Source organism: Gorilla gorilla, chromosome 2 (assembly GCF_029281585.2).
Source record: "Gorilla gorilla gorilla isolate KB3781 chromosome 2, NHGRI_mGorGor1-v2.1_pri, whole genome shotgun sequence".
Lineage (NCBI taxonomy): Eukaryota > Metazoa > Chordata > Mammalia > Primates > Hominidae > Gorilla > Gorilla gorilla.
This window is the reverse complement of record NC_086017.1, coordinates 199,574,278-199,588,990: the sequence shown is the minus strand read 5'-3', so window position 1 is coordinate 199,588,990 and position 14,713 is coordinate 199,574,278. Positions and strand designations below refer to the sequence as shown.

Genomic DNA, 14,713 nt, shown 5'->3' with positions numbered 1-14,713 from the left:
GATAACCCAGATGACAGGGAAATTTTCAAGAAACACAAAATGTACCAAGACTAAACCACAAATAAAAAATCTGAATATGCTATGAATACTAAGAAGATTGAATCAGTATCCAAAATCTGAGTAAGAAAAAATCTGGAACCATGGCTTCACTAGTAAATTCTTCCAAACATTGATACATGAACTAACAACAATTATCCTCAAATCTTTCCAAAAAATTAAAAAGAAGGAAACACTTCCTAACTCATTCTGTGACATCAAAGTCAGACAAAGATACTACATGAAAACTACAGAACAGTATCCCTAATAAACATTGATGCAAAATCCTCAATCAAATATCCCAAGTCAAATTTAATAGCATATTACAAGTTTTATATATCATGGCCAAGTGAAATTCATTATTGTAATGAACGGATACTCAACAAACAAATCAAGGTTATATATTATATTAACAGAATGAAAAAAAAGTTATCTTCTCAATTGACACAGAAAAGCATTTGACAAAATTCAATATCCTTTCATAAGAAAAATATTCAACAAACTGGGAATAGAAGAAAACTATCTCAACATAGCAAAAGCCACAGATGGAAACCCACAGAGAAAATCATACTCAATGATAAAAGACTGAAAGCTTTTCCTCTAAGATTAGGAATACCAGCTTTTGCCATAACAATTTAGTGTAATACTGGAAGTCCTCATCAGAGTAATCAGGGAAGAAAAAAAAAATAAAGGTGTCAAAATTAGAAAGAAAGAATTAAATCATCTCTTCTTGTAGATGACATCATCTTATATGTAGAAAACCCTAAAGATTGGACACAAAGACTATTAGAACTAAATAGTGAATTTAGCCAAGTAGAGCATATAAATTTACTACACAAAAATCACTTACATTTGTATCAACAATGAACAATTCAAAAAGAAAATTAAGCAAATCATTCCATATACAATAGCATCAAAAAATAAAAGACAAAATACTTAGAAATTAACATGAATAAATAGTTAAAAGCCTTGAACAATGAAAACTTGAATACATTTCAGAAAGGAATTAAAGAAGACATAAATAAATGGTAGACATCTCATGTTCATAGAATGCAAGACTTAATATAACTAAGATGTCAATATTAACCAACATGATATCCAGACTTAATGCGGTCCCGATCAAAATCCCAGTGACATTTTTTAAAAAGTAGAAAAACCTATCCTAAAATTCATCTGGAATATCAAATGACCTAAAATAGGCAGAACAATCCTGAGTAAAAAGGAACAAAGGTGGAGGACCGACACTTCCTGATTTCAAAAATTAATACAAAGCTAAAGTAAGCAAAACAGTGTGCTATTGGCATAATAACACATAACAGAGAGTCCAGAAATAAACCCTCAGATACATGTTCAAGTCACTGCCTACAAGGGCACCAAGATCATTTAATACAGGAAGGACAGTCTTTTCAACAAATGGTGCTGGGAAAATTCAATATCCACACACAAAAGAGTAAGGGTGGACTCTTTCCTAGCATAATTATAAAAGTTAACTCGAAATGGATCCATGACCTAAAGGTAACACCTAAAATTGTAGATTAGAATAAAACATATGCAAAAGCATCATGACATTGAATTTGGCAACGAATGTCTTAATATGACACAAAAGGCACAAATAACACAAGAGACAAATTGAATTTCATAAAAATTAAAAATCAAAAGACAGTATCAACGGAGTAAAAAGGCAATCTTCAAAATGGGAGAAAGTATTATCAAATCATATCTGATAAGGGATTAATATTCAGAATATATAGAGACCTTACAAAACTCAAAAAGAAAAAAAAGTCCAATTCAAAAATGAATAAAGAACTTGAATAGACATTTCTCCAAAGAAGATATATATATATACAAATGGCTAATACATACATGAATAGATGCTCAAAATCAGTAATCATTAGAGAAATGCAAATCAAAACTACAATGAGCTATCACTCTGCACCCATTAGGATGGCTATTATCAAGACAAAAAACAGTGTCAGCAAGGACGTGGAGAAATCAGAACTCCTGTGCTGTTGTGAGGAATGTAAACAGTACAGCAGCTGTGGAAAATGGTATGAATATTCCTCAAAATATTAAAAATAGAACTACCATGTTATCTAGCAATTCACTTCTGGGTATATACTCAAAATAACTGAAAGCAGGGTCCAAAAGAGTTATTTGTACACCCATATTTATAGCAGCATTATTCCCACAGTAGGTAAAATGGGGAAAGAACCCAAATGTCTATGAACAAGAATGGATAAGCAGAACATGACATATATATATATAGCATGACATATGCTACAACATGGATAAACTTTGAGGACATTATGTTAAGTAAAATAAGCCAGTTGCGAAGACAAGTACAATCTGATTACAATTTTACCGTGTGCTCGTGAAGTTAAAATGTTAGAGACAGAGAGTAGAATGGTGGTTTCAGGGGCTGGCTGAGAGTGGAATGGGGGGTTATTGGTGAAGCGGTATAGAGGTTCAGTTTTGCAAGATGAAATGAGTTCTGAAGATGGATACTGGTGACAGTTGCAACAATATGAATGTACTTCATCATATTGCTACTGAACAGAACATTAAACGGTGAAGATAGTAAATTTTATATTATGTGTATTTTACCATAATTTTACAAGCTGGGGGGAAAAAAAGAAGAACATAGGAGGTTCAAGTCATCAAGAGTTGTGCCTGCCTGGAAGAGGTTGAAGAAGCTGTCAGAAAAAGAACAATTGTTGCAGAATCAGAGGTGGTAAACCCATGCAACAGCCATTTCCCTAGTACTGAAATGAGCTAGTTCATGTTGGGACTGTTGCTTAAATCCTCATTATAGCAGAAACACAGTGGGTGTGAAGGGGAGGAGAGAGGGTCTCATTTAATGAATCTGTAACTCTATGAAAATACTTCTATATAGTTGCCATGGCCCAAAACTGGTTTCTATCCCCACTGGGCAAGAAGAGAATTACTAAAGTGACACTGTACGACTTTCAATGAGCTAAAAGGAAACGAAAACAATCCTCTAGACACATCCCTACTTATAAAATGGCTTGATATAAAATGATAATAAAAATGATGAAGTCTTCTGAACGTGCACAGTGAAATACTCTTCTGGTTGCTGTATTTTCTGTTCAATTGTTTGATCATCTCTTCATGAAATACCTAACTCTAGCTGGCCAGACACTCTATGAAGTTCTGACACTGAACCTTCACTCTGAAGTGCATATATTTTAGAAAGTGATGGCTTGAATCACTAAATCTCTATTCAGGGGATAGTTTCTCATTCTCTTTTCAATATACACCATACCATCAAATACACAACTTAAAAGTTATGCAATTATTCATTGCTCTAAATATGGGGATGACATAATTTCTAATGGAAAGAATTAAAGCTCAAGAATAATGAAGAAAATATTAAAATTTTATTTTTTAAGATAAATCCTTCACTTGTTTAGAAATGCTATGAATATCAAAAAGCCCAGAAGGCAGGACATGTGGAATTATACTATCACACCACCTCTACGGCTAGACACTGAGATTCGACTCTGAGGCTTGATCTACCCCAAATCACATCCTGATGTGTCATCTACAGTTCAGAGAGGAAGTGGCTGTAGGATAGATTCACACTCCTTTAATCCCCAAGGGAACGACAGAAACTATCAGGAAAGAAGGGAATTTATTCATTTTTTAAACCTCTCATAAACCAAATTTTTATTTCAAAAAAAAACAGAAAACTTATATTTCTTATAATATGAATGCCCTCATTCTTGTATCAATCCTGTATTCCTTAAAAAAAAAACTGCCACAGAAACTTTTTTTCCACTAGTTGGCGAAATTTAACTTATTTCCATAGTAAGAAAGATTGACATTGACATCTTTACTAAATTTCATTAGTAAAATACAAATAAAACTAACTAAAAATTATGAAAACATTTCCATTTAACAGGTCTGTACACAGTTTTCCTATATTTTCCACCACAGTGCTTTCTTCCAATATGTAGAGATACGTTTTTTAAAATCTGAAGACAATATTACAATAGAGGATCCTGCAACAGAACTGGTGACAGCAAATAATGAAACTACTGGGAAAGGAAAGTGACAACTGCTGTTTTGTTTCCTTCACTAAAAATGAATATAAAGGGAGAGTAACAATACAGCAGCGGTGGCAATGGAGAGAGAAATGGACTGGCACGTCTCAGAGAGCTTCATCCCTGCCTGGGACAGTTAATGCCATGGAAACCTGGAATGCTGCTTAACCTCAGAGCCCCAGAGTCTTCACTGATACAAGATGGAGAATCCTCCCTACCTTTCCCTTTGCAGAAGTTGTCTAAAGGTTCAAGTGAGATAAAGTATATGAAAGTCTTTTATTTAAAAAAAGCAATGTTTGCTGGGTGCAGTGGCTCACGCCTGTAATCCCAGCACTTTGGGAGGCCGAGGTGGGCAGATCAGGAGGTCAGGTGTTCGAGACCAGCCTGGCCAACATGGTGAAACCCTGTCTCTACTAAAAAAAATACAAAAATTAGCCACGTGTGGTGGCATGTGCCTGTAATCCCAGCTACTCAGGAGGCTGAGGTGGGAGAATGGCTTGAACCCTGGAGGTGGAGGCTGCAGTGAGTGGAGATCATGCCACTGCACTCCAGACTGGGCAACAGAGCAAGACCCTGTCTCAAAAAAAAAAGACGTCAATTTTGGAATTTGCAGGCTAGGAGGCCCTGTACAAGTCAAACTCACAAAAGTTAATGATAAAATAATGACAATAATAGTTTAACCCCTCAAGGATTGGTATAAACACCCCATGCTATAATATATTTTAAGTTATATAGTAAGAGTACAAAAATGCTTGACTTTTGAATGGATCAAGTGAAATCAGCTATGAACAGAAAACCTTTCTAAAACATTAGAGTTTCAAAGTACCATATTCAGAGATAAAATATGAGTTAGTGCCCTAGGTTTTTGGTGTCAGCATCCTCCACTCCCTTTCACTCCTTCTTTCAGAACAAGGTGTTTCTGTGCCCGTGTTGATTGGATTATGTAAATTACAAAAGAACCGAAAGATTTGTGGGCCCAATAGGGCTTCCGTACCAAATCCATGGATAAAAGGTATATGATACAATCTACGAGGGGTTTGTCAGAAAATATGCTAGAGGCCAGGATGGAAGATGTGCTAATCTTCCACTAAAGAATTACAAAGAAAACTACCTCGGAGGTTCATGGTTACTAAACATCAACATATATTATTGATGACAATGGCCGCTTTTTGAGGATTTAAGAGTATCTGCATTCTCTCATTTGTAAAAAGTCACCGAAATGATTTTGTTATTGTCTATTTAAAAATAAGTAACTGCTTTCATGACAATTGTGAGATCTAAACAAGTTCCTTCAACTCTTGGATCCTCGTTTTTATTTCATTAGTTAAATTATACTTGTGCTGTTATAATGTATTTTGCAAATTATAAATCACCATGAAATTACAAACAAGTGATATTTTATTACCAAGGCATTGAATTTTAGAGCTGTAAGAGATCTACATGATTATTTAATTCAATCATTCATTTTATAGAGGAAGTTTGTGGGAGTATTTCTTCTGCAAAAAAAAATATATATATATATATATATATATATATATATATATATATATATATATATATAAAATCCTGAACCTCATAATAGCAAGGGATGGGACCACGGGTGAACTCTGAGGAGGCATGGTGCAAATCAAATGTCAGTGACAACTATGGCAAAACCCAGCACAGAGACCTGCTAGCCCAAAATATCACAACAGTGAAAATATTTACTAAGTTTTAGGACATGTCAATTACATAAAATATTCTTTATGTGCATTATGTCTTTGAAACCTCACAACAATCAGTCACCCATTTTACAGAGGATTTAAGTGGGCCACAGAAAGGTTGAGCAGCACGCTACAGTCATGCAGCCAGTAAGCAGGAAGCCAGAAGTGAACCCAGGAAGCCTGGAAGAGCACGTGCAGTGTTAACCATCGCATTATGCTGTCTCTGAAGCTTTCTTTGGCTTAGATGATGCTATCAGAGAGCACGTTTTCTGTGATGAACTCCTCACAGGCAGTAAAGTGAGTTCGAGATACATAGCAAAAGACACCAGGACATGAGCAGGATACCAGGAACTGCCATAACAAAAAGGGTGAGGGGGTGGGGCAAGGCTCCTTAGAATGGACGTTAGAGGTATTTAATGAAAGTCAGTCAAAAGTGATTTGACTGAAGTGATTTAATGAGTTTATGCTTTCTAACAAAAAGGACTCTGCCACAATTCCCAGCACCGCTGGTGACAGTGTGTCATTGAGAAGCAAAGTCACCGATGAAAACACAATGAGGGAGGAAATCGAAGGGGCTTGAGAATTCAACTAGAGACCAATATACATAAGGGCTGGCCACAGCTCCTGCAGCCCTCACCTGGCATACATGTATGGCATGTAAGGGAGGGGCTTTGCTACCTGTCCATGAATCCCCAAACCATTAGCCTTGAGGACCCAGATTAACCTTGCTGTTCTGCTCTTGACCTGTGCATCTAAGGGCAATTCTTCTGCTGGCCTGCATCCCCTAATTACATGTATGGTTGAAGACTGAACGTATATACCCTATGGCCACCCTGCATTTAAATAACTATATATTCCCAATTCAGATAAAAGATAAAGGTTTAAGTGCAAGCTAGCTACCCTGAACAACAGATATCCAGAGCCACTCCTACCAAATACTCTCCCCAAATTCAGTTTCATAGAGCATTTATAAGTCAAAAGCAGACTATCACCACAAAAATTAAGAATATAAAAGGGAAGTAAGCAACAGAAATCCCTCCATGTAGTAGAACTATTGGAAAAAGAAAACTAATATGAAGAATAGAGAAGAAATCCAATTCCATATAGTAGTTCATAAAGAAGAAAAAGGTGAATGAAAGATTAAAATATATTTTCAACATATTATAAGAAAATCTTGACTGGGAGCAGTGGCTCACACCTGTAAACCCAGCACTTTGAGAGGCATCAGGACAGGAGAACTGCTTGAGGCCAGGAGTTCAAGATCAGCCTGGCCAAAATAGCAAGACCCTGTCTCTACAAAAATAAAATAATAATAAATAAATAAATTAGCTGGGCATGGTGGTACACAACTTTAGTCCCAGCTACTTAGGAGGTTGAGGCAGGAGGATCACCTGAGCTCAGGAGTTCAAGAAAGAAAGAAAAGAAGAAAAGAAAGAAGAAAATCCCATTTACATAGAGAAAACCTTGACTTGAGTAGAAATAGCAGAATAGGTAAAAAGCGAGCTGTGTCTAGACACAGTTTAGTAAAATTGCTGAATCCCACAAATAAAGCCTATAGACCAAACAAGAAAAATTTACTAAACTGGAAAAGGAATCAGACTGGCATCAGATTTCTCATCTGCTGCACTGAATACTAAATGATACTAAATGATAGTGTGCAAATCTTGGTACAATACTGAAGTAAAGCAAATTTGACCCGACAATTCTACTTATAGCCAAGCTTTTACTCAAATATGAAGGCAATAACAACTCATTTTAGATATACAAAGACTCAGGAAATACATCATGCATGTAGCCTTCCCATAAAATTACTTAATGAAGTACTATGGCAGAAAAAAAGAACAAAAAAGAAAAGAATCAAGACGATGAATACAAGAAAAAGATAGTAAATAGAAAATAGCACAGCAAACAGGTAAAAGTTACAGTTTATTACTGATGTGGTTATAAAATTTAATGCAAGAAACAATTCTCAAAAGAGATTTGCTATAAAGTTAAAAATGTTACAACATATTCTCCAAATTATTTTAATAAAATGTGGGATGGAGCAGGGAGGAAAAGAATGTTCAAGCATCATTTGGCGTGTTTATTGGGAGCAGGACATATAAGCAGATCATAATTTTTCCCTCATAGAGAAATAAATTTGAAAATACCTAATCTACATCGTTTGATTTTTTTACGTTATTGTTTTTGTTTGTTTGTTTCTTTGAGACAGAGTTTCGCTTTTGTCACCCAGGCTGGAGGGCAATGGTGCAATCTCGGCTCACTGCAGCCTCTGTCTACCGGGTTCAAGCAATTCTCCTGCATCAGCCTCTGGAGTAGCTGGGATTACAGGCACACACGACCACACAGAGCAAATTTTTGTATTTTTAGTAACAACGGGGTTTCATCATGTTGGCCAGGCTGGTCTCGAACTCCTTGACCTCAGGTGATCCACCTGCCTCAGCCACCCAAAGTACTGGGATTACAGGTGTGAGCCACCACACCTGGCTGACATTACTTTCTTATAAGTAGAAAAAGACCCACTACTTTTTTGTAAGTTAAAATAAAAAAAACAATAAGTACATTTCACCTTTGAAGAAACCACTAAGACTCTTGATGGGAGAGACAACTTGGGATAAAACTTTCACTGACTCAGAAAGAACCAACTATAGTTTCACTTAACTTTGAGCAAAGGAAATGTTCTGAAATATGCAAGCATAGTATATTACTCCCTATACAGAAACTCAGGAGCTAAGGCAAAGCTCACCTCATTGGTTATCCCTACATTCAATAGAACTAACCACCATCAATTCCCCACAAGACTTTTTTTTTGTCCAGCAGTTAACCAATCTTTCACTGCAGAGAGTATAAATGTGTCACAAATTATTTCAAGGAAGTGGTGGCAGTGGTAATCAGGTTGATATAGGTGAGTAGGTAGGTATGTGTATATGTACACATACTCCACTATCAATCCCAGGGGAAAGTTTTACCTCTTTAAGTTCTTAAAAAGTAAAGAAGAGAAACTATGATATTCCATGAAAAGTTTCCTAATGCTAAATGAAATATTGGAATACTCCCCTGGACTGTAGGTCGGCTACTGTCAAAAGGGTTTTTACAAGTCCAGGCAACAAAAATGTCCATCTTCTTATCTGAATAACCAATCAGATGATGATTAAGAGCAAAAAGCAACCAGGAAAACTGTGACATTCGCTTCTAGAAAGTCACAATGACCAGAGCCAGTGACATGCTAAGAGCCTACCCAGCCTTAATAAACACACAATGACCTACATATGTGGACCATAAAAATAGGAGATAATTGCAAAGCAAGCTGCTCCTGCTGTTGCTGCTGTTGCTGCTTCTGCTGCTGCTGCTGCTACTGCTGCTGTCAGGGTCACAAACAAGCTACAAATCAACTGGGGCTTGCTGACCCAAAAGGAACTAGGCAAAGGGCCAGGAAGAAACAAGCATCTCAATCATCTCTTTGGCATGTTTTCATGGATCAAGATATCCTTGTATTCTCACCCTTTTGAAAACAAGCATTTTAGAATACATTAAAGCTTTTGCTGATCATGTTGTTTTTGCCCTGGCAACACTGTCCACTACCTCTACTCTTAACCTCCACAGCCGAGATCTCTTTCCATACCCAGCCTCCTCCTCCTTTATCACACTAACCGGCAGCAGAAAGACAGACTTTTATGATAAGGTGGTCCAACCCACGTAAAGCCAGTTCAGCTGCCTATTTCTGTGAGTTCATGAATGAATGTGGCCATACTGTAGGTTTGAGTTCTTGATGTCTAAAAATAAAATTCTGTTGTTCTATACCTGAGACCATGATAGTCCTACATGGAATCACAAGACAAAAATTCCAGTGCCGGCCAGGCGTGGTGGCTCACGCCTGTAATCCCAGCACTTGGGAGGCTGAGGCAGGCGGATCACGAGGTCAGGAGATCGAGACCATCCTGGTTAACACGGTGAAACCTCGTCTCTACTAAAAACAAAAAACTAAAAAAATTAGCCAGGCGTGGTGGTGGGTGCCTGTGGTCCCAGCTACTTGGGAGGCTAAGGCAGGAGAATGGCATGAACCCAGGAGGTAGAGCTTGCAGTGAGCCAAGATCACACCACTGCACTCCAGCCTGGGCAACAGAGCGAGACTCCGTCCCCCAAAAAAAAAAAAAAAAAAATTCCAGTGCCAGTTTTGCTAAAACTTGAATTGATTTTCAAATTATCATTGTTAAACTAAACACATAAAATTAGTAAGTAGGAAAATGAGGCCGGGCATGGTGGCTCATACCTGTAATCCCAGCACTTCGTGGGGCCGAGGTGGGCGGATCACCCGAGGTCAGGAGTTCAAGACCAGACTGGCCTATGTGGCGAAACCCCATCTCTACTAAAAATACAAAAAATTAGTCGGGCATGGTGGGGCGTGCTTGTAAAGTCCCAGCTACTCGGTGGGCTGAGACAGGAGAATCGCTTGAACCCAGGAGGCAGAGGCTGGTCAACAGAGCAAGACTCTGTCTCAAAAAAAAAGAAAAAAGATTATAAGCCACTATTCATCATACACATATATGAGCTTTGAATTGTTTTCACAAGAATAGATGCTCAAGAGCTTTTGGAGGCTGACTTTAAAATAAACAATTTCAGAGATTTCTCTACTTTTCCACTAATTCTGGGCATAGTTCATGTTACTCTGTGCTTACTCACTCCTTTGAAAAGTAACATCTTTCAGTAGCTTTACTCATCAACTCCTTGAGACATACAGCACCTATCTCTCTCCTGGCCTGATCATTCCTCTGACTTTGCATCATTTGTTAAAAGGGGAAAGAAAACCAATATGAGGACATCATAAAGGAACACATTTATACTCAATAACAAAGAGAAATGTTTAACATTTGAAGTAATCACCAATGGACAAAACCCCTCTGTTTTCTAATGTGGAGGGACTGGAGTTAATTAGCAAGCCTGGCCATTTTGCAGGACCAAACAGAAAAGGAAAGATGAAAACCAGAGGTATGCAAATACTGAGTAGTAGGCAAATAAAAGCAAGCCACAGGACTGGGAAACAAACAGAGAAGCAGAGTTAGAAGTTGTCAACTGGAAGTCACCAAGAAAAGACGAACAAAGATATCATAAAAAGAGGAAGTTAAATATTGAGCCCCTGAATTCAAAGCCATCAGATGTCAGCAGGTAAGTCCCCATGGATCTGAAGGAAGTCTACCAGACAACTCAGAATTGTTTGCATGGGGTTTCCTGCAAGTGCAACATGTTTTGCCTTAATTTATGTTAACAGTATCGCTTGGCATCCAACAACAGTTCTGGGGATATCACCCTTATATTTAAAATAATAACAAGCCCCTACAATAAATTGTCAATGGTTTCAGAACAAAGAGTAGGTTCCACAGTTAGAAACACAAGGCCTATCACACTTACTTTGAGCTCTCCTTCCTCTGTGTTTTAATTCTTTTATTTTATTGCTGAAAAATCCACTCCCCTATCTGAAAATTAAGGTCCCACCCAGCCATCAAAGTTCAGTTCAATTTAAATTGTTTCTATGAATCCTTCTTGCCTCTCTCCAGTCACAGTTAATTTACTTCCCTCACTCTCCACCACTAACCTAGGACTTAGATTATGCTTCTGATCAGCGTCTGATGACTAAAGCATAATTTACCATAAAATGACTTAAATGACTGTGTATATGCATCTTCTGAATGTGATTCTGAGTACTGTACTGATCCATCTCCTTATCCTGCAGCACTGCCTCACCTATCATAATTACCCATAAACATTTTGTTATGTAGGAAAAAATTACAAGATTCAAACAATAGAAAGGAACTTGAATGTATTAACTCTAATTCTCTTGCAAGTCCAAAATTCTGAGACACGTGTCTTCTTTGTAACTACCCTAACCAATGTTATATAATACTAATACTTGCCTATGGCCTGGCTGAAAAGAGGAAGAAATTACCAACTGTGGGGTCAGATAAAAATAAAACTAACTGGCCGGGCGCGGTGGGTCATGCCTGTAATCCCAGCACTTTGGGAGGCCAAGGCGGGTGGATCACAAGGTCAGGAGTTTGAGACCAACCTGGCCAATATAGTGAAACCCCATCTCTACTGAAAATACAAAAAATTAGCCAGGCATGGTGGTGGGTGCCTGTAGTCCCAGCTACTCAGGAGGCTGAGGCAGGAGAATCGCTTGAACCCGGGAGGTGGAGGTTGCAGTGAGCCAAGATCAGGCCACTGCACAGCAGCCTGGGTGACAGAGTGAGACTCTCTCTCAAAATAAATAAATAAATAAATAAATAAAACTAACTGACCGTCCCAAGGCTGAGACTCAGAGCATTAAACCTATGATGCCAAGTTTTAAGGTTATAATCACTAGCATATATGTCTACTTATAAGAAGCATTCGATTTACCCTGAATGGATGAAGAACAAATGAATTAATAAAGTGATTGCTGAAGTGTGACTACAAACAGCACAGGCATGGAGGTCACGTTGATCCTGACAGAAAAGCAAACCAAATCCTTCACCTGTTTTCCAAGTTTCATCTTCCCACATGAAAATGAGAACTGTTAAACCAAGAATCCTTAAGGCTAAATATTTATTTGCCTTTTTTGAAGAAATAAAAGCTTATAGCATATATCAAAAATTCAGACAGCCAAGCAAAACTCCGGCATCACCTGGTCCTTCCAAATAAAAACGTGTAACCCTCTGCAATGAATCTCAGAGCCTTGCAGTCTGCTAGAGGACTAAAGCAAAACCAAGTTCATGGGTCATCTGGGACAGCAGGAAGAAGGTCAAGGCCAGGAGTCAAGATTTTTCAAATTCAATAAGACCTCTGTCAGAAACCAGAGAATCCATCCCTTCTTGGGTCTCAGTTTCCCCATTTCCAAAAAAAAAAAAAAAAAAAAGGAAATTAATTTAGCAAATACTTGAAAGGACTGTAACTAGATGCCGGCGCCAGAGTTGGACTAAATGATCTCTAAGGTCCCTTTCTGCTCTCAAAATCTTACAACTCTTATAATCACTCTTAGTAGACGTTCTTTTGGCTCTGACCTGAAAATCTGGCTGGAAACATAAACAGTCTTCTACATAAAAACACACATTTACCAGCTATAATTTGGACTTGGCAACATGAGGTTTTACCATAGCCGAGAGGAAACTGGGCAGAATTTTCTCCAGTGATCATGCTACTTTAGGCTCTACCATGGCTCATTTCTATAGCTGGTACAAACCTGGGCCAGAGCAGGACCAAGCCGCTATCACATCTAAGTCACTTCTGCACAATGGGAGGGCATGTTCGTTTTCTTTTGAATGTATCAACAATCTTCCATATGAAGCGTCTCAAAAATAACAGGCCTCTCCCTACCAGATTTGTCCTTTTCCATTTGGCAAACCGTATTTTATTTTTTATCTTCCTCCCTTCTGTTTTACAGAGAACTTAAGCCAACATGACAACAGGCATTTTGTTTATTTCCTTCCTCTTCAAAAACAAAGCCATGGCTTGAGTACATCTAACAGAACAAGGTCCACCTGAAAAAAATTCTTCATTATCTTTTGAAAGCCCTATGTTTGAATTTTTTAATGGAACCCACTGGAAAATCCTTACTAGTCTTCTTACATATTAATAGTGATTATTAATATAACATCAAAATATTTGTATAGCCCTTTCAGTTTAATACTTTCAAATCCATCTGTATTTCATTTAATTGTAAGAGGTATATATATTTGTTTTGTTTCTAATGAAGAGGAAACTGGGACTCAGCATGCATTGCTGAAGATCACACAACTAGAATAATCTATGTAACTAGTTTTCAATCACGAGTCTTCTGTCACTACTTCAAATAACATTGTGAGAACTAAAGATTTAAAATGCAACAAAATAGTTTCTATGACAATCTAAGAGAGGAAACAGAGTCAGTGACTTTAAAAATTGTACATATTAAACAATATGCAAAAAACCAACCTCAGCAAAGTAAGACCAAAGGTATATTAAAGCCAAAGCTAAGGATTTCTTCATTTTATTAAAAAATGACTAAAATTAAGAAAAATCACTCATATTGGTTTTATTTGCCAAGGGTTCTATCTGTTGCATAAAATAAATACAAACTTTATAGGACTCTCATTCATCACTGGCATCTGATAGTTGATTTTATTAGTATACACCAAAATAAAATGCAAGAAATTCATGGCCTGTATTTGCAATACACATATTTTTCAATAGCCTTAAAAGATCTAGACTCCAGAAACTGAATTGGTACTTACTGGTTACAACTGCAATTTATTGATTTCAAATGATAGATAATATCAAAAGCCTTTTCTACTTCTTAATATCTACTATATGAAAATACACTCCCCAAGAAATCTCTAGCGCTCATTCCCTCCTCTCCTTCTTCAAGTCCTCATTTAAGCATCGCCTTCTCAGTGGGGCCATATTGATAATGCCCATCCTAGTAGGTAAGCCTTGACCCCCTCCCTGTTTCCCCACTTATCCACTCTAATGTACTTTGTTATGTACGTATCTTGTTTATTTCCACTAGTCCCACTAACTTTTACGTTCCCTGAGGACAGAGTGCTGTCTGTCTTTTTTGCTATAACATTCCTAGTGCTTGAATAATGCCCACATAGGAATACAGAATATTTGTTGAGTGAATGAATCATTTCTTTCTTTGCCTCCTTCAACCTCAAATTTAGGAGAAAGAAAGGCAAATAATAGAACAAACCATTTAAGCAGTTGTTCCCTAAGACTTTTTCTCTTTTACACTTCTTATTATAGGATATTTTAAACATATACAAAGGTATATGTTTAAAAGACTGTATACCTATATCAAAATATCTCATGTATGCCATAAATACATATACCTACTTGTAGCTACAAAAATTAAAACGAAAAAATAATACTGTAAAACAAATGATAAAATTAATGAGCAAT

At 37.2% G+C, this 14,713-nt stretch overlaps 1 protein-coding gene across 14 annotated transcripts in view; it reads right to left on the bottom strand.

The window, feature by feature from the left end:
- LPP (LIM domain containing preferred translocation partner in lipoma) overlaps positions 1-14,713 on the bottom strand; it is a 741,548-nt gene that overhangs the window by 389,556 nt on the left and 337,279 nt on the right. The window lies entirely within an intron of this gene.